We start from the raw sequence: 21,372 nt of genomic DNA, 5'->3' as shown, positions 1-21,372 counted from the left end.
GGCGCTGGGATGTTACGCTGTCAACACCTACGGCCGCAGTGAAACAGCACTTGTGTAGCACTTTGCACGTACGCTGTATCTGGCTCTTCCATTGCTGTTCAGTTGATCGCGGCTTTGTGCCTTGCTTAATCTTGACTGCGCCTATGTAGGCGTGTGTTTTGCCCGGAGGGTTAGGTAGTATTTTAAGGCCTGGATATCTAGCATAGAAATACTGGTTTGAAGTAGGTGCCATTTGCAAATGAATAAGATGGTGGTAAAAATTGTGTTAACAGTTATTCAGAAGCAATATGAGTTGGAGAGCACTGGATGGATAGACGAGGATTTAGGAAATACGCTCTGTTCCCAGTTCTGCTCTTGGCTTATGGGGCACCCTTGGGCAGCTCACGCTCTCATTGCGCTTCTCACCATGTGTCTCTGCTCCATGTTAGTTTTCTCTGTTCTTCTGCCCTCTGCACTGAGATTTCCCTCTCTTCTTGGATGTTTGTGCAGTTCATGAGGGGGTTACAACACAACTGGCACGCGGGGGCTGCACTTGAATTTCACTCTATGAACTAACCCCAGTAGAATCAAAGAAAACAAAATAAAATATACTCCAACAAAAAATGGCCAGAGCAGGTGAAGTGGAGAAGTTGATGGACAAGCCACGGTAAATCTGGGGAAACCATGGACCTAGAGCCTTAAGACACTTGCTTTGAGTGAGCTACAGTCATCGTGGCTGGCTGATGATCTGTAGCTCTGTGGTTAGAAAGGAACTGAGTGGTGGTGGGAGGATTTATTGCTGTTCTGCAGGAAGCAGGAATTTGGTCTGCACTGGCTTGCTTTCAGTCGGCTTTAGTGCCCTTTTAAAGTTACATATTACAGCTTCTGTAGAGCCTTTATTAAAGGGTTTCACAGAAACAACAGAAAAAAAAAGATTTCTAGATTTCTCCAACATTAATTCAAGTCAAATGTGTCATTAAATTCACTGAAAATACATCTTTCATGTGAGCCTGTTCCACTGTAAATACACTGTCTAAGCCTTCAGATTTTTTTTTAAATCCCTAATAAGCCACTATGTATGAGTAGAGGATTAGCCCAGACAGACTAACCCATATTCACAAGAGAGAATTCCTTTCCATGCAGTGAATTCTTTTGAATTTGAAAAGGGATAAATCTTTTCTCATTTTTTTATTAGCACATTGTTCTTAGGGTGCAACTGCTCATCCTCTGATAGTGCTAAGTATAGAAGCACAGTAACATGTCCAAGTCAAAACTCTTTGGCTGTAAGAAGAGCTTAAGAATAGTTTTTATTGCTTAGAAGCACATCACCTTGCGTTATCGGCTATTCAGCTCGCAGAATGTTGGTGCTTTGGTGGGAATGCCAAGAGGTAAGAATTGATATTGGGTGTTTAATTGGGAACACCGTTCTTCCAGCCATGAGCCAATACTACTTTGTGCTTAGGGGAGCCTTACAGCCCAGTGTGCTGTCTTTGGTCGGATTAAAAACTGCAAGCCCAAGTCTCATAAGCTACCTTTGTACTTTTTATAAGGCAAAGCATTGACCTGTGTCTCCTGGTCCTGCTCCAGTCTGATGACTTTGTGACTCTCCCAAGTGCTTGACTCCCTGTGCCAAATCTGTCCCATCACGTAGGATCTGGGTGTTGAAAGCAAACGTGTGTGTCCTGCTGATGTCCCTAGGGGACTTCTGCAGCCTGTACCCAAAACAGTTGCATTTCGGTAGTGGATGAAATGACAGCCAGAGCCGTAGCGAGGATACACGTGAGGAAAGTGTGAAGGATGGGGGGACATATACTGGAGTCTGCTGGTGGTTGCTGCTGCCCAGGAGGAGAGCGGGTGGACTCCTGGGGCAGCTGGAAGGACTCTGAGGTGGAGATCTGGTCCTTCATGCTTGAGTGATAGAAAGCTAAATTAATTGTTTATAAATAAATTGCTGTGACATTCACAGCAGAAAGCTCTCTAACTTAAGAAGAGAAAATCATACTAGAAATATAAAAAATGGGAAAATTGGAACAGATATCATCTCTAGCTTGTCTTCCAACTCCTGGTATTGTCTCCTCACTCGCTCCCTCTCATGTGCGCTGGTTTCCTTGGAGACACTGCTGCTTAGTTTCCCTCTTTAATAATGACTCTGTTTGACGTTAACCTTTCAAAGAGGTATTTCCACCCTAACGTGACAATCCCAGTGCTGTTTTTGGAGGCAGATACTTGTCACGAGGCATCTGCATCCAGCACCTGATCACTCAACCCAGGCTGCGGATGGGTTAGTCTTTTCCCAGATCTGCAGCAGATGCTCTGTGTGGGCATGGAAACTGTGCCCTAGTTTCTCCATCTGTTAATGGCAGTAGTAATTGTTACACAACTGGGGTGTTGGGTTGATTTAATTAATATTTATGAAGGAACATGAGCTCCTTTCATGGGCGGTGCTATAGAGATATTGTTAATTATGAATGATTACATATTTGTGTCTCTTCCTGAGCCTATTGGAGACTTGGACATGTTGTTTAAGCACCCACATTTCACACTCCTTCAGTATTGAAGCTTATTGTGTCCACAGGATAGCTCTTTATTACCCTAAAAATACACTGAACTTAACTGCTATCAACTTCACCATGAGCAAAGAATATAGGCTTTAGCATCCACCTCTATTTGTATTAATGATATTGCTTAAATCATCAATGTTTTCATACAATTTTGTAGAATTGTTTAGGTTGGAAAAGACCTTTAGGATTATCAAGTCCAACTGTTAACCCAGCACTGCCAAGTCCACCGCTAAACCATGTCCCTAAGCATCACATCTCCCCATCTTTTAAATACCCCCAGGGATGGGGACTCAACCACTTCCCTGGGCAGCCTGTGCCAGGGCCTGACCACCCTTTTGGTGAAGAAATTTTTCCTAACGTCCAATCTAAACCTCCCCTGGTCCGACATGAGGCCATTTCTTCTTGTCCTATCACTTGTTACTTGGGAGAAGAGACCAACCCCCACCTTGCTACAGCCTCCTTTCACGCAGTTGTAGAGAGCGATGAGGTCTCCCCTGAGCCTGCTGTTCTCCAGGCTACACAACCCCAGCTCCCTCAGCCGCTCCTTATCAGACTTGTGCTCCAGACCCTTCCCCAGCTTCATTGCCCTTCTCTGGACACACTCCAGCACCTCAATGTCCTTCTAGCGAGCCTGGTTTTATCCCTTTCCCCCTTCAAATCTAGTTTAAAGCTCTTTCAGCGAGCCCTGCTAACTCCTGTGCAGAGACTCTTTCCCCCCTTTGAGACAGGCGTACCCCGTCTGTTGCCAGCGGGGATATTTCATTAGGTAATATTGTTGAAGAGAAGACAGCAGCAGCCTTGGCTTGCTAGAGGACACACTTTGCCTCTCCTGAGCCTGAAGGACAGGTCCCTCAGCAGAGAGAAAGGATCCGTCTGAATTTCAGTAGGTTCCGTGCTCGGGGCAGCGCAGGGATGTGGTTTGCTATCTACGTGGCTCGTGGCGATGTCTCCATTGAATCATTTCTCGTCAGCCACCAACAGCTCTGCGATTCCCAGCCCTCCAGGCGACGCACGCGGGTTACAATGGCAGATGAGGTGTGAACCCAGGGACACTGCAGGGAAAGAAAAGCTTTTACTGAGATAGGAATAGTATTTTATCACTTTTCAGGGTATTAGTTTTAGACCAGGTTTACGCTGGAACCAGGGTGGTTTAATAATGAGTGGGTGTTTTTATTACTAGCAAAAATTCCAATGCAGGCATGATTATACCAGGAAAAAGTAATTTGATAATAAGCCTTATTTTGCTTGCTGCAACTACGTGTACTAACTTGGCAAATAACCTCCTTAATTAATTGAAGCTCTATTTACGGTTGATGGAGAGAGACAGCTTGTAGGGACATGCCGTCAAGTCTTTTCTAGTGCAGACAAGGCCCCATAAAGCTGCATTTTTATTTATATACCTCTGCAGAATTGAACATTGGGGCAGCGCTTGTAAAGCCAAGTGTTTTGTCCCTGGGGTATTGAATAGAAGGCAAATCTTTGGCATTGGGAGGCTTTGTGTTTGGTTTGGGAAGGAGAGCTGGCAGGGATCCCAATGCTAACTCTGAACATCTGAGGAAAAGGCTGGCTGGAAAGAATTATGTCGTGACGCAGACAGGGGAAAGCCAGGAAATTTGAAGCCAGGACAGAGACTCCTACCTTAACTCGTTCTGGCACGGAAAAAATAATTGTGAAGTGTTAACACCACATCCTTGGGACACATATTTATGAAACGTGCTGGTGTTTAAGAGTTCCTTGGGAGGATGGAGGTTTTTACCAATTCATTGTGGTAGAGGTTAGAGAACCGCTTGGACAAGCGGGAGCTTTAAGCCATAACTGGAGGAGAAGACATGGCTCATCATTGTCAAGTCTGCGTGTGTTTGCAACTGTCTTGGCAGGGCTTTTTGGCCTGGGAGGACACATGCTGCTCTCCTGTTATTACCTCTATAGAGTTGAAGGGACAAAGGATCCTTTTTCTTTCTCTCCAACTTTGTCTCGCCAGCTTTACAATGTGGCAGATCCCAGGGGTTCCCTTCTCTTGTGATTTTGTGTTCTCAGTATTACAAAAGTCTATCTGCTTCTTGGGGAGACAGTTAAACTGCCATTAGGAGGATGTAAGATACTACCGCAGGCTGGTTAATGGGAAATGGTTTTGCAGATGGACTCGCCGCTCTTCCCATTTTGTAAACAGAAAATGCTTTGCCTACTTCACCTGCTTAAGGTGAATGTGTGGTTTTATTTCGCTGCCTATTTGCTCTGTTAGAGTGCGGTGGAAGAGAGGATCCCCCGGCCCGGGGCACAGCACCCGAGAGGAGCGGGCAGCAGTGTTTGCGGCGAGAAAGCAAAGAAAGGTTCCAGCACCGGAGGGGCTCAGCGGTGCCTGCTAAAGCTTCCTCCCAAAGGTTACTGAAGCCTGTCCCGCGGCGCAGAGCCTCCGAGCACCGTCACGCCGCAGGGCCGCGGTTTCCTGTTTTGTTGAACAGCTGCTTGGGAGGAGGTGGGTTGTGACCCTGGTTTGTCTGTGCCCTCTCTGCTGGGAAGCGCACAGGGTAACCCGGAGTAACAGGCGTTAGAGGAGCCAGATCGTTTCCATATCTTTAGAGCAGAAGTCAAGGCATGCTTACTGGGTGAAAAGGATGAAGGAAAATGGCTTAAGGCCAGGCTGTGCCCTCATCTCACAAGGGTAAAGTACCTCTCTTTGTTTCTACACTTAGCAAAGCCTTGCTCTTACCTGGACTGGACCAGGTCCAGCTTTTTGCTATTACTTGCTTTCCAGGCAGGTGTACAGCAGCACTCTCACCGGTCTGCCATGCAGAGGGCATCCTTTGATCTCCAGGTACTTCCCATCCTGTGCAGACGGGTGGAGCGAAAGCTGGGTCTCAGCAGCCACCTGCATGTGCTCGGAGGCCAAACCCTGCAGGATGAACACCCGGACCTCGCTAGGATTGCAGCAGTGCATGTCCCGAGCAGGGCCAGGTGGGTCGTGTGCTGCCAGCGGCACGGCTCTGAGTCGGAGCAGCGCGCAACGATGCTGCAAGCGTGGGACAGCTTCCTGTCACCGCATCCTGTTCAGCGCAGGGCTTGAAAGCATCTTCCTGAGTCGGAAGCATTTTACCGCTCTCGTTTGATTTCAGTGCTACCCCGCCAGATTAGCTGTGCTCCTACAGGGCACCAGCTTTTCTGTCTGAACGGATAAACCTCTGTCAGCCAGATCGTGTCCATCTCGAACTCGCAGAATAACTCGCTGGAAGGCAACGAGGGCTCAGATGAGCTCTGAGTTCAAAGGGGCCCTTCGGGCTTAAAACTCGCAGTGTGCCTGATCGGGACTTTAACCTGCGGTGGGGACAGCAAGTGCCCACGATGACTGGAGCAGGGCAAGGCTGCCACGCTTCAGAGAGAGAAATAAGTCTGTAGGTACAGCCCTGGCTGCTGGCACGGTGCAGGCTCCTGCAAGGGGCATGTGGCAAAGTCAGAAAATGCTTTAATGTTTTCCCATGGATTTAAAAAATTGAGACAATCATAATGCATATCTCCTAATAAGAGATAATCTAGAAAGAAGAGCAACTAGATCAGCTTCTTTGGTTGTTATACCCATGTTAATGTCTAATGCACGCATACACCTACAGACGCAGAGACATATATCTTTGTGCACATAATTACAGGTTGTTGTATAAAGATTGCAGGCGCTTCTATTTTAACCCTGTATTACAATATCTTGAATTCAATACAGAAGACACCCCAGCTTGATTCTCATTCTTCACCTCACCTTGGATCACCCTCTTTCTCTTCTCTAGAAGCTCATGAGACAGGGCAGATGATTTGACAGCCAACTGCATAAAGCAACTACTGTCCTAAGCGTCATCTTGCCAAAAAACACATTCTGGGATACAAGTACAGCCCACCGCGTGCACTTTGTGCCTCCCCGCAAATCATCAGTCTTTCCATGCTCAGGTTTTTGCATTTGCAGGGGCCAGGTTCTGCTGCCTGGGACTTGGGCATGAACCTGGACCAGCGCTCTGCTCTCCCCTTCCCTGCTGCAGGCGGGAGGTTACTCGAGGTAATTCAACAGGATTTCAGTGGCAATACCCAGGGGTGACATGAGTGCAAGTGCAATGCAGGAGAGAAGGAGAGAAGCCAAATTTGCATGGCTACAACCCCGATTAATATTTGGCTGCCATGCTTCAGAGCCTGTGTCAAGACGCGATTTGGCTGCTGGGCGTGCTGCCTGAGTGTTTCTGCCATCCATCTCTGGTTTCAGGTCCAGTGGCTCTCCAGCTGTCGGTTTTCACACTCCCTTTGTTGCTCTTTGTACAACAACATGACCACTAATTGCTCCAGCTAATTAACTGTTAAAAGACTCTGTCTTGGTCATCAGACCGACACATGGATTTGAGGATAGCTCTCCTGAGAAGCAAAGGCAGTTACAGTTATGAACACCCTAAAACCATGTCATTAGAGCATGCACCTGGGAGACCCAGCACTTCACTTTGTTTCCCTTTCGAGGGCCTTGAGCAATGTTTTTTCTTAGTCATCAGTCAGGATGCTTTCTAGTGGACAGACAGCGTTTTTCAAGTGGAGATGAGATGAATGAAATCAAATATTTGTTTCAATTTGAACTAAAACAATTTGTCTAATCAGACTATCTTCCTCTGCTGTCTGTCCATGAAATACAAACTACAAAGTGGCAAGCAACAGCTCCGGACTTAAAACTGCGTGTCCTGTTCAGCAGAGATTTCACCGGGTTCCCAGGGCTTTCTTGCATTATTTAAGGTTTGGTGCAATAACAAAAATAGCGTCTTTGCATCTTTTGCAGACTTTAGTATCAGGCTAAGCACCTCATTCTCTGAGTAGCTTTGTACCTTCTGAACTGGGGTCCTATGGATACAACCCCCCAGGCTCCCCGTGCCGGGGGGGTGTGTGACGCTGCTGACACAGCAGCTCTGGCTGCTCCTTGCCCAGCCAGGGCCAGCTGCTGGTAACAAGACCCTTGTTTTTGTCGACCTGGGATCTCATTTCTGGCAGACCTGTACAATGACCCGTGCATCACAGAAGGCAGGCTTGTACACAAGCTATAAATCATCAGGTCTTTTCTTTCCCTACCTTTTGCATATAAGGTAATAGCAGTCCTACTTTCTTTTGACAGTGCAGTAATTTATCATTTGACAGTGGCTTAATGAAAATCCTGCTGTTGTTCTCACTGGAATTTGAGAATTGACATTACAAAGTCGTCCTTCATTGACCTTTCTCTCTTGGCCACTCCTGGAAATTAGAGTATCTTCATTTTAATGAGCTCAGGGGATTGGGGAGTTGCAAGAAAAAAAAATCAGCTTCAAAAATACCTAGCCTCCTCTTGCGAATATGCCAGGACATGTTTTTTTAGATACAGAGCTCTCTTACCTGAACAGGCTTGTGCTCTCCTTATTCTGTGACTTCTCCAGCTGAGCTATTTCTTGGCTCCAGCCTATGGTTTATGATGCAAGGCCATGTTTACTTTGCATGAGGTATGTTGCAACATATAGACCAGATCTTCAGCTGGTATAAATCACCCCAGTCTTTGCTCCCCTCTCTATCACTTCTGCAGTCAAATCTGGCAAACCATGGGTCACCTGTCTCTGTGTGTGTATATACACATATACACACACGTTTGCAATATATATATATACACACACACCTTTGCAAGGCTTCCAGGAGCTGTGTCTAAACTGACAATGCAATCATACAAGCAAAATGGAACAAAACACACTAAATGGAAGTGACAGTAAGCACAGACCGAGGTCAGGAGGTGCTGATTTCAGGGCTTTCCTCCTCCCCAAGGGTAGACGGAGGGTTCCCTGGAGCTGCTCGGTTCCTTCCCCGCGGGTCCGTTCCTTGGCCACGCGGGCTCTGAACTGTGCCCCCACGCAGCGACGGACCGTGGGTGACGTGGAGACAGAGCCCAGCACCTGGAAGTGCCGCTGGTCTGCAGCCCCAGGCTCACGCTGTCTGGGACGCGACTTCGCTTCAGGGCCAGGCGACTGCCGCTTTTCTAGGAGGGACGGTTTGTGACTGAGTGCCTGCTGGCTGCAGGAGTTTGTAAAGGAAAACAAAATATTTGTCAGTGGTTGAAAAACTCAGCTGGATGGGTTTTTTTACCAAAAAGTTTCAAAACTGGCCAGGCATCTTGTTGCCTTTCAAGGTATTTAAAATTTTCCTTATTTTTCACCTTTTTTGTTGGGCGAGATGATTTCTTCCAGAACTAGCGTTATGGGGTCAATCATAGATTTCAAGGCCAAGCTCATGGCTATGGAAACCTCCTCTCTTTTACCAGCCTGAGTGCCTGATTAGAAACCCAGCCTGCTTTCACAGTCGGGGGAGAGGGATGGGCACCTCCAGAGGAAATTCAGATCTTGGTTGGATTTTGTCTCTGCCAAGAGAAAGCTGGAGGTGATGAGGCACTTCATTTGGGTGCTCAAGGTTCAGTGGGAAGACCACAGGTTTGATCCCTACTGTACGTTTTGGGTTTCTGGTCCTGGAGGTGGTGTGAGCACAGCTGTACAGAAGGTCCGCTGCAGCTCCGTGTCTTAGAAAATGTTTGCTGTGTGAACTATACATTAGAATTTGTGTAAGTTTGGATGTTGTGTAAATAACAGTCTTTTGTAGTAATACACACACACACACTATCTTGTATACATATTTATTTAGTAGCAAGACGGAAAGCTTGGAAGAGACCCATGTTTGCGAAGGGCTGTAATGGCAAACGTTTCCTTCTCACGTCGACGTTGTGCAGCACATAACGGACGCCAATATATAATTAAGAATCTGTAGGAAAGATAATTTATTCTATCAATGTCAAGTACACATGCAAAACAGTATGGCTCCATATTTATATTTGCAGTTTATTAGCACAAATTGATGGTGACCAAAAAATAAACCGTACTGAAATATGGAAGAAGTGTCAGTAAACCTTTCCTTGCTGCTGCTTTTATCCAAGTGCTGAGCACTCCCAAACCAGAACTGCCCAGTTCAGCTACAAGGAGAGCCAAGGATGAAAAGATAGTGATTCTTATTTATGAAATCCGGGTAAAATCTGGATGGAGCAGCTGTATGTAAACGTGGATGTTGCTATATGAAGGGATGTGTGTGCATATATATAAGGTTCCCTTAGGCCTTAAATCACGACAGGAGTCTGGCAGTCATGTTGCACCAGGATGGGATTTCTCTGCACAGAGCAGGACCTGCCATTAGCCAAGGGGTTCTTTGATTAAGGATGGCTTTAACCTACACTGGTTTTAGCCCATTTTTTATAGCACAAAAAGAAGAGCTACATTACCTCCCCTGCAGGGCAGCACAAGACAGGGCTCGCTCCTTCAATGCTGCCCGAAGTCCCAGCATAAGAAAAGTGATTGCAATTTCCTTGCTCGTGTCAAAAAAAAGTTTGCTGTAGCTGACAGTTTCTGACTGTGGCCTCTCTGGGGAGCTGGGTGTTATTTTTCCAAGTGGGATGGTTAATAGACACCAGCTTTGCCACTATAAAATGGGGAAAACAGCTGCAGATTTTACAGTCAGGTAGCTAAGCATGCTCATCCCTGAGTAGGAATACGCTGTTACGCTCACCTAGCTGTGGCGCAGTAAAAATTATACACGCCTCGTCTCCCCAGGGATTTTACAGCTATGGAGCCGAGGCACATTAATTATCCTGCCGTCAAAACAAACCGTTCTCCTGCGCTGAGGACAAAGCTGCTGCTCGGGGCTGGCCTCAGGAGCTGGAGTAACAGGGGCTACGGGAGGTCAGGGCTGGAGGTGAGCTGGCAGAGCTCCCGGGGCCGGCATGCAGAGTGGCTGCCCGCATTCCCTCGTGCTTAGCTCAAGTTCAGGCTACGTCCCCTGCTATCGTGCCCATTTTTGACAACAAAAAAGAACAGCTTTGCCACCTCCTCTCTGTGAACATTGGAGGAAGGATGGGCATCGTCCCATTCCCCTCTAAGCAGGGAACTCTCTCCAGTGTGCAAAACTTTCCAGTTGGCACAGATACACCACAGCCCAGGCTGCCAGCGGCCCTGTTTCGGCAGCTGGGTGCATGGTGTGCGTGTGGGGTCAGAGTGGGAATCCTTGCTGGGCGCCCATCCTCACAAAGCTTCAAAACCAGTAGCAGGTGACTGGGACGCAGTCTCCCACGGGCTGATCGGTCCTTCACGATGCTAAAACTGAAATGCTGATGAGCAGAGCTGGTGTCTTCATCATGCGGTTCAAACCCTAGTTGCAGTGGGTAAATTGTGACTGAAACAGAGATTCTGAACCAGTTGGTTTGTGTTTTCACATTTCGGTATAAAAAGCAGGATTTGGGATGTAAAGCTGTGCAGCCCATCAGCCAGAGTACGGGTCCAGAGAGCGGCCCTGGCTTACGCCGGCTGCGCGGGGGTCACAGCTCTCGAGACCGGCTGAGGATCTGCCCTTGAAGCGGAGCAGAACGGCTGGTTCATTCCTCTCGTGCCACGTTTGGTGCTGAGCGCAGGGCTGCTTTCGGAGGCAGGCATGTTTATCACCCGCAGCAAAGTTTAATGGAGAGCCAACCTTTTTGGCAGCTTTTTATAGCAGGGAGGGGAGAGAGTTTATGTGAACTGGATTTGCAAAGGCAATTGTACAAATATTTGCTCTGTGCTCCTTAGCAGCAAAGGGATAACTACAAACAACATCTCCATTTAAGGTCCCACTCACTTGTTACAAAAGACTCGATCCAATTTTGGTTTTGTTACGGACTTCCAGCTCATTTTGTAGGCTGTATAACGCGTAGCCCAGCCCCCGCTCCGTAGCACTGAATAGAAGCAAGAGCCTTGACGGAGCGGTGCTGCAACGATGGAAATCCCCCGGCACAGGGAAGAGCTTTGGTCTGGGCACTGGCTGTAAAAAGGGCACTTTGGGATCCTCAGTCACTAGTACAATTCCATCTATATCTGGTTATCACAAGCATCCATCTGCACCCCATGAACACCGCATCTGGCCACCGGCATCCAAGCAACGGCATACGCAGCGCAGGTGGATATTTACCCAGTGAGACTTGGCTGCTCCAGGCAGTTCTCTCTCCTGCAGCCACTGCATCGGAAGATACTGTTCTTGCCGTAGGGAAAAAAAAAAAATTCTAGAGAGAAAAAAATTCACAGGAAAAATTTTAGCATGCGGATTCAGTGCACAAGTTAGATTAGGACTGCTCTGCTAATGACCCGGGATCAGATCGGATTACCAAGACTGCAGTTTATAAGACCTCTCCCTCCCAGTTTGGATTAAACCTTAGGCCGCATACTGAAAAGTAAAGAGAAAATGAAACACTTTATAGCTGCTCCCAAAGTGAATGTAGCGTGCGTACATAGTATCCAGTGTGTGGTTCTTCCTAGAGGAAAAATCCTGTTTGATTATGGCATTAAATACTGTGCCGTATCACATATATATAGAAAGACTAAGCCAGAGTTGACTTTAATTCCAGTGCTCCCTAATGTTACGGCCTTTGATTTTGCAACGTTAGTACTATTCTTTTATGCTGTAGGTGGAGAGATTTTGTGCTTAAAAATGTTTATTTTTAAACCACCCCTTGTGTGGTGGAGCACAGGTCTCTGTACCTGTAGGAAAACTATAATAAAAAATAACAATTTGAACAAACTATCTTGGAAGAGTCCAAAAACATCAGCCTTGATTTCCTTTTGTGATTTCACATCGGACTTATATCATCACTGTAATTTGATATTAATATTTTTGAAGTTTAAGTACAGGAACATATCTGGCAGTTGTTTTTAGTAAGTTCCCCATTAATGCCTACTTAACTGGAGACAGAGAGTCAAGCACACATTTAATTATGGAGATGTCTGCATGACAGCATAGCATCTCAAACAAAAAAAGAAACACTTTTAATATGAATAATCTGGAGATTTAAGAGTATCAGTCATCTCTGAATAGCAATACATCGATGACTAAAGCAGTACTAACGTCTGTTGCACTACACAGCCTGTACCTTAACGGCCATTTATTTTAACCTCCTGCGTCGCAGGCGTGCGAGTGGAGCCGTGGTGCACCCTTCGGTTGGGGTGGGAGTGATGTGACCGGCCACAGGCTGGGCCTCTGCTCCCCGAAACTCTCTCTAGAACAAGAGGAGAGAGACGGGCTCCTCCAGAGTATCAGCTGGCCTCTGCTGAGGGGCATCCTTCCTCGAAGGAGGTTCCCTCCTTTCAGTCTTGAAAAACACTAAACATCTTTTAAATAGTTAACGTTAGTTCGAATGTACCCGAGACAGCTCTACTACCAAAATACGGGAATTTGGATTTCCACTGCAAAACTGAAACATGCCTCAGAAAGCTCTGATATAAACGTGTGTCATTGTCACTGAAACCTCAGCAGAGCATTTTCCCAGCACCGCGGGAGCCAAGAGCTTTGGAGTTCTTCTCTACAGTTGAAAAAAACTAGTATTTAAGTAAAATACGATTACAAGACTCCAGTAAAACTACAAAGAATTGGTAGCAATTCAGAAACCAACATTCCTATTTGTATTAGATGCGAGGCGGTTTGAAATGAGTCACGTACAGTCGATAACAGCAGTGCAGAGCACAGTTGCCAGCAAGGGGCCAGCCGAGGGCACGGGCAGATGCCACCGTGGTGGCTAGCTGTGTGACATGTACGCCGGCCGCACGACAGGCGAGCAGCACCATGCCTTCCCCATCCTCGCTCTCACTCCGGGGCTGTACCTTGCCCTGTAATTTATAAAGTTGATCCTGCTCAAAACAAACAGAAAGGAGGCGAGTGGTGTGACCTCAGCCAGGAGGAATGGTCCAAGCACAGCGCAGGAATTCCCGGGCTTTGATCTGCTGCCAGCACCGCGTCCCGGCCACTGGGGAAGCTACTGAGGAAACAGATTCTGAAAGCGTGGCCTTCCTCCAAGGCTCTGGGTTCCGTTCCCAAAAATGTGGCCTTGCAATTTTGGCAAGGCTGTAACGTCCAGTGCAGCAGAAGAAGGTAAGCCCCGGTGAGGATTCCCGCTCCTCTCTTTGGATACCCAGAAGCAGCTCAGAAGCGACAGCCCCGGGGAAGGAGCAGTTTCTGAAAAGGCATGCTCTGTGCACACAGACATCTCTATTTCAGCTCTTCATCAGGGACATTGTCTGTTTATTTCTTGATTTTGTTAAGCCAATTTATCTCCTTGTAAATATTGCTAGCTGAGCCTGAAGACCCAGGAATCTGGAGGACAGGAATTTGCTGTCTGAGGGTCCAATCTTGAAAAACAGCTTGAGGGACTCCTGTGCCCCTCTGGATTGTTGTTTGTCCACTCACTGTCCAACTGGCTCCTAAAAACCTCCCAGTTATTCGGGTTTTTTTCCCTTCAGGCCTTCCAGCAGTTATGCGATGGGTCAGAGTCTCATCGGTGTAAGTCCAAGCACTCAGTTACGTCACCGGAACGCCGTAGACTTTCATCCACCACAACAGAAAGAGAAGTCAGGTCAGAGACTATCTGCAACTTATCCCTTCCACCAAAGATAACACAATTTATAACTCTATCTCAAGGGCAGGGTGAAAATTAACTGGATGCTGGAGGCAAGGCCTCACAAATGCTGCTAATAGCAGCAACATTCGTTTTGCAATCGCTCTGTTTGCCTGCCGAGTAGACAAATTTGTGCTGGAATTGAACCTCTTGATGCCACCATCTCTTGCAAGTCCTCCAACCTCTCAGCAACTCGGCCTGTCCACCCGTAATTAAATGGTACATGCCAAGAGTTTCCTATCGCCCAGAAGGGACGTTGTGAAACTGAACTCCTTTTACTCTTTATAACATACCACAACCAAGAGAAAGAGTGTTTGGATTTTTGTCCTTGAATGCCACAAGTTATTTCTGCAGAAACACTGGGAAAAAAGTCTCTCAACATATCAGGGGAATTGCAAGTTAGACAATTGCTCGGCTCTTGTCCCTGCCAGCCCCTCCGCCCCCTCTTCCCAAGGCTAACAAGCGTTATTTAGATTGGGGGATACGGCAGGGACAGCGTGTCTGATGTTTGTTGGGCTCTCGTAAAGAAAATATTCATTTTGCTTCTGAGTTTCATTTGCAAGCAACGGAGAAAAGTTAATTCAAATTTTACTGTTTACAAAACCTAGACGATCTGAGGTAATGCTGAGTATAGATGTTTTCTCCCTTTCCAAATGTATATAAGGAGCATAAAAAAACCCAAACTAAGCAGCTGTCAGCAAGACGCTTTGTGAGAAAGCCCCAGGCGTGGCTGGCAGGAAGGGCAAAGCGGGTTCACGGGCTCCGAGCAGCCCCCGCCGGCGAGGCTGAGCCCCCGCGCAAGCCGGCGTTTCATGACCCGCGCAGGGCAGTCAGGCACCTCTTCAATTCAGCTGACTTCCGCTCATCTTGATCTTTATCTCCTGTATTTGTTTGTTTCTAAACTATTGAGAAAACTAGGTAACACTTTAGGCTAAAATACAATCATAAAAAAATAATATAATGCAAGCAAACTCATCTTAAAAATCTTAAAATGAGAAACTATCCAACCAGAGTAAAATTTCAACCATTTAACCACTGACAAGAAATCAATTTGTTTTCTTTTGCTAAATATGTTTTAAATCTCCAAGCGGTCCAAATGGGATGTGGCAATCATTTCCTCTGGGATGACAAACGACGGGCTAAATTCCACCCCCTCTGTTCACTTTAGGCTTGACCTAGAGCTGATAGGAAACAATGACAGTCTTTCCGTTAGCTTAAATGGATTTTATGTCAGACCCATTAAGTAACAGCTTATTTCACTTCATTGATTGCGATGTCAAAAATGAGGTATTAAGAGTGATTATGGATGGCAGACACGTTCACAGAGCAAAAACCCAATGGCGGGAAGAAAAAAGGAGGGTAAAAGTTTTTGCATGTCAATGTCATAAATGTTGATTAAAGATGGTCCCTTTGCCTGTGGAAAGGGATTTAAACATGGAACTGGTTTATTCTGGCTTTGGCGTGTCAACATTTTTCCTTTACTTCTGAAAAGGCAAAAATTTGTGAATATATAAAATATTGGGGCCAAAGATACCCATGCATTGGTCCTGCATGGGTAACACGCTGCTAAAAAAATCTTCAAAAGCCTCCACTTTTGGAGGCTTAGCGTGGATGCCAAAATCCAACATCTGCGAGAGGGCAATTAATGCTCTTTTTTTTTTCCCCGGAGTGGGGTGCAGCTGGTGGTGACGCTTTTCTTTGCAGGGCACAATAATGAGGCCCCATCAGTGCAACTGGAGGATCGGGTGGGAGACTCAGTCTCCTAAGATCTGCTGACACGGAAAGTATATATAGTTATGCTACAGTTAGAGTAATTCTTTATTCTCTGCTGTAGGCTTCCTAAAGGCAGGCTACAACACAGAACCTCAGGACTCTATTATCCCTTTGGTTTAAGAAACTGAACCATGATTTTTCAGGGGCTCTTGCCAGTACGGTCCAAACTGAACCTGAAGACAACAGCAGCTGCTTAGCTCCCGAGTCAGGTTGTCCCGATTTGGCCTTTTGTATAAAATTCTCTTTATGAGTGAATTTTACCTTTATATTGCCTTTTAATAAACTCCTATTCGCCTGTTAGCTTAAATTACTTACTGATTTCTGTTGGAGGAACTGATAGCTATTCCAAGGGCTATGGGTCACTTAACCGCAACCAGCAGGTTAAAATCCCCGATCATCTTTTTTATGGTACAATTACTAAAAGTCAAAACGCCCTGACATTTGTTATTTCTAAACAAGCCTTGAATTCTGGTACCTTTATGACTAAAGCTTCTCAAAGGAAATACTACAGAATCGATGTCTGAAAGCAGGATATTTCTGTATTTTTTGAAGTTCTCTGCAGCCATTAACAGCCTTGATTCATCTGATGACTCAGAATTTGTGCAGCTGGTCCCGGGGCGGTGCGGAGACTGACAAGCGCTGCTTTTCTCCCCTTCTTCTCTGAAGGTGCAACCTGGTCTCAGTTACACAAAGCACCTCCTGCCCTTGTGTCAGCTTCTTCACCTGAGGAGAAGGCTGAATGTCGGACATGCAACAAGGAGGAACTTGGTTTTTCACACCAACAGAAAGTTCTCTTTGTAACAAATAAATCAGCGTGATCCTACTAGAAGATGTTACTGATGGAAATACATTTGAAGTACATCATGAACCCAGGTGAACCCAACTTTGCTAATCAAAACAAGGAAAAATATCCATGTTTTTGAAACAGTCTCAACGCCTGGTATATCAGAAGATGTGTTTTTAGGATCAAGTATGCCATGGGATCTTAGCAACTTTCAAAAAAAGACCTTATCATCTTTTCCTTTGTTTGAAAAGACAGATTAATATAAAATTTGATCTTCTTTGGTTTTCTCGATATGCATTTTGAAATCTATGTAATTTTGTTTACTACTGGAAATGCAATACATGGCAGGACTACTATTTGATACACAGATCAAATGACTGCGAAATAATGTTTCTCCATTATTTTCCTGAAGATGCAATTAAACTTCATTAGTCACATAGATAATCGAATTATAATTTCATGTGTCTCTTGTTTAGGAGCTTAACTCTCATTGATTTGAAGTCCCTAAATCAGTGAACAGCCAACATATATTCTCTCTGCATTTTGGTTTAAGTTTTCTAAACAATCGGAGCTTACATTTTCTATGACATATTTAGGTTTTATTTCTATTATAAAATTCCAGACTCACACCAAATTTTAAAACGTTAATAATTCAGCCATTGCTTTCAAAGGGGTTCAATGGCTCAGTTCACAGATGATTTAAATAGTCAAATAATTTTAAAACATCACTCTCTTCTGAAAGTTTATAGCTACACTACTCGTTTCCCATTAATCGCTCTCATATTAAAGAGTCCTATCGACTTGAAGTACTTTTGTATTATTCCCCAAGGTAACTGTTTATTTTCCCCACAAAATCTTGCGGGTTTGTGGCCACAAAAATACACTTTTCTTGGAAATACTGACAAAAGAGAAACCTTCAGCAGAATTTGGAATTTGATTATCTAACCTAATCTAATCTAATACAAGGCACATCCCTCCAACATCACTTGTTTAACCTGCAGGAAGGCTTCTCTATGATGTTACTAGGTAATGCCGTAATCCCATTTCAGGCTCAACGCTGGCAGCGAGCGCGCTGTGACATCAGGTAAATGTCCGTGTTTCAACACTTCCACTGCAGGTGGCTGTACGTGCCAAGGAGCCAGCCCTTCTGAGAGGCCTCTGTCACCCTGGAAAAGTTGTCCAGGCCAGAACTAATTCCATTAGTGTTTGGAAAGCTATTTATAAGCCTGCCTTCAGCGGGATGACCTTATTAATTAGACTGGGGGAAGGCTGAGGGAGGGAGAGGCGCTCATTTCACGAGACCATTGACATGCATTTCACTAAGAGATGCTTCTCCTTCACACTACGCTCAAAAAAAGACTGTTAGATAAAGCAGAAATCTGGGCCAGTTTGCAGCAAGGAAAAAAAAAAGAGCTACATCCATGCTGCCTGCAGGGCCCTCCTCCTGGTTCAGACCCAGAGCATAACTTTTTACAGCGCAGCTCTGCTGCCGTGTGCCCTCGGACGCGCTAAGAAAGCCCAAGCCCTTCTCTGAAGGGCGCTGGGTGGCTTTGCCCACTCGCTCTGTACTGTAGAGAGGTGCCTGAGGACACGCCGAGAGGGAGCACAACCTCAAGCTTCGCCCCAGCGCCCCGGAGCACCCGCAGCGCGCGCTCCAGCGCGAGCTTGTGCCCAAAGTGCAGCACGCAGCGCTCCACCTCGGGCTCACCTGAGACCTATCGCTGCCCTGGTCTTACAGCCCACATTAGTGCAAAGCTGATTTTTGTATTAGAAACTTGAAGAAGAAATAGAATTTCCTTCAACAACTGCATCAGTAAGTTATGTTTTACCAGCCAAGAGGATCTTTTTTAGAATGGATTTCTATGATAGCCACACGTACGTCAGAAGCAGGCGCGCAGTCACAACCACGCTTACTTCAGACTTTGTTCTCTAAATCTAAGGAAGGGAAAGAGCTTTACCTCTAAAGCTTCTAAATCAAACCTTAGTGAAATCATCACCTTCCTCCATTATCATGTGCACCCCTAAGAGAGGAAGGCTAGATCCTCATGTTGTGTTTGTTACGAAGTCAAGAGAAGACAGAAGGGTATTTTTCTCCACCCTTATTTACCAGAAATGCTTGATTTATTCTCCCATGTAGACTGGGAGTGGAGAGGAGTTTCACTTGTCAAACTCGTTTCCCGTGCCTCATTAAGGGCCCGCGCTGCTCCGCTTCCCTCCCTGCTGCATTAAATTGGCTCAGAGCTTCCCGAGCCGTAGCAGGCTGCCCTGCTGCCTCCGAGGTCCGCCCGTCACCGCTGGCAGCTCCGAGAAGTCAGTACCTGGGAGCGTTAGCAATGCCTTGTTACCAATACATCCGTTCTGGCAACGGCAGAGCTGCTTATGAATGTTTGCCTCTCTGTTATCTGTTTTACAAATCAGGAGGCTAGTTATTGTGCAGGCTTATAAGAAGAACTTGTCTGTGCCAAACGACTAGAAGAAACTCAGCTTTTGTGTAAGATGTTTAGTTTTATTAATATAACCTCCTGAGAGAATTTCATTCACCACTGACATCTCATGTGGCACTTAAATTTTCGTCTTGGGTGGGGAAAAGGAAGCTTTCAGCAAGTCCTGCCTATTCATTTGATAATTTGTGCAACCCAAGACAATTTTGCAATGCAGTGAAAACTACAGACCCCACTTTTGTGTCCCTGTTTTCATAACCCTGTAAAAGCATTTGATGTCTGGTTCAGAAATTACATATGCCTGTGTGTGTCAGTTTAATGCTCATAAATAGTCCAGGAGTACGAACTCCTCCATCCCCAGACAAGCAGATAGCGCCCGGGAAGGACCCGCAGGAGATTCTGCACAGGTAAAATCTGACCTAGAAATAATAAGGGCAAACCGCATAGCTCAGGTACTCGTTGACTTCACTACTAAGACTGTCAAGAATTGCAATTAGTAACAGATCTGCTGTGCGAACACCTTCTGTTAGGTGTCACATGGGTGACTATTAGGTATCAAACTGGGATTGCCTACCAGATTGCCTACTGGGATTTGTTTTGGACAATCACTTTACACATACCTCACAGCCCCGATCAGAACTAAATTCTCTTTGCCCGATGAAAAAATAATAGCTTAAATTTCTTATTAACAAGCCCTTGGTTTTCAATACATTGCGCTCTCCTCCAAATGCACTACATGATAGTCCCCCACAGCAGGGCTGCATTCAGTAAGAAAAGTTCTTCCATCTTCTTGTAACCCTGACTCACCTACTCAAACACATTTCTGCCTGAGCTCACTGTGATGTATTTCTTGTCTTGAGAACATTTTTTAATCAAATGGGCACTGGGTATTTGAAGGGGGATTTTTCTTTCATACTTTGTAAATAAGAGTAATCAAACTAATTTTGCTTCCTTAATTTTGTATACTTCATGCCAATTTTTTTATTTAGATTTAATAGTTGCTTGGCCCATAATAAGGGGGTTCTTTTGTTGTGATTATTTTTAAAGGCATTCTGATTCATTAGATCATAAAAAGCAATTACAGAGATGAGTTCAACAAGAGTCACTGGTACTAAAACCATGTTATTGGTCAGGACCGCTTTAACAATATCTATGCTGAGTAATTTAGTGGTATCCTTGAGAGAGACAGACGTTCAGTTCAAAATCTTCCAGCCTCATCACTGCTGGCATGATGGCTGGTGGTCTTCTTAACCTGGTTCCACTCGGTCAAGTTTCATCATTTGAATGTTCTCATTTTCATTCAAAATAAACAAGTTTGAAGCAATGATTTTTTTTAACTGTATCTTGAATCTGTAAATCTTTGATCCTCCAGCAACAGGAAGCTACACCAACTGTTGTTTTAAAGAGCTCACAATTTGTGAGATCTGTGACCACAGAACAAAGGTAGAAAAACAGGCTTTGAAAATTGTGAGGAGAAAATCTCTCTGTGACACATGTGCTGGTAGAGTCTAGATCAAATGTCTAAGGCAGCAGGGAAGGAAATGAAAATGCAAGTGGCTTGGGAAGAGGCAGAAGAAAGAGTCAAAGAGGAGCAGAGGGAGTGAGAGAAGATGGAGACAAAACGCAACGCCTCTGTGCGCACCTTTGAAGGTCTCGGCAGATTCATTTCACAGGAGTCAGTCCAGCTTTTTACCAGAACCACAAAGAGAGCAGCCTTCCAGTCATGGTGCCCGTAGTGTCACACGTTCCTGAACATTTTTACAGCCTGAAAGAGCTAATTATTGGGGCAGTCGTAGAGGAATGCAGGATGGGCGTGTGGCATTGAGCAGGAAGGGAGCCACGCCACCACAAGTTCCACCTCAGAACAGAGCCCTGCTATCGGGACGCTACTGAAGCTTCGGATGTTCCAATGCAGCCATGCGTGCGTGGCTGGGTGCTTCAGTGGTGTCCTCAAACGTTGCTCCGTTTGGATTAACAGGTAACATAAGCAATATGAAACTTTATTAGCAGTGACACTGTTAAATCAGATGACAGATTGTACCAACTTATTAACAGTGATACCTCACTGAGATTAATGGAAGTATTTCTCAGGGAACTCGCTTGGCTCTGCATTTCAGGAGCTCTCCTTTCCTCCCCTTTGAGCAAAGCTGAGCGGCCGAGTGTCTGCAGCGCTCTTCTGGCCCAGCCCCGGCCAACCTTGCAGCAAGCCCCTGTGGGAGACCAAAATCTGCAATTTGTACCAGAAGAGCTTATTCCGTCCTGAAAGTGGAGAAACTGCGGGGCAAGTCTTGCCGTGGCCGTTTACAAAGCTGTTACCACCTCATCCTTTGCTCACTCCTGGCATGGAGGAAGAGTTAG

This window comes from Platalea leucorodia, assembly GCF_965183815.1.
Source record: "Platalea leucorodia genome assembly, chromosome: 14".
Lineage (NCBI taxonomy): Eukaryota > Metazoa > Chordata > Aves > Pelecaniformes > Threskiornithidae > Platalea > Platalea leucorodia.
Note: the sequence above shows the minus strand (reverse complement) of the source record.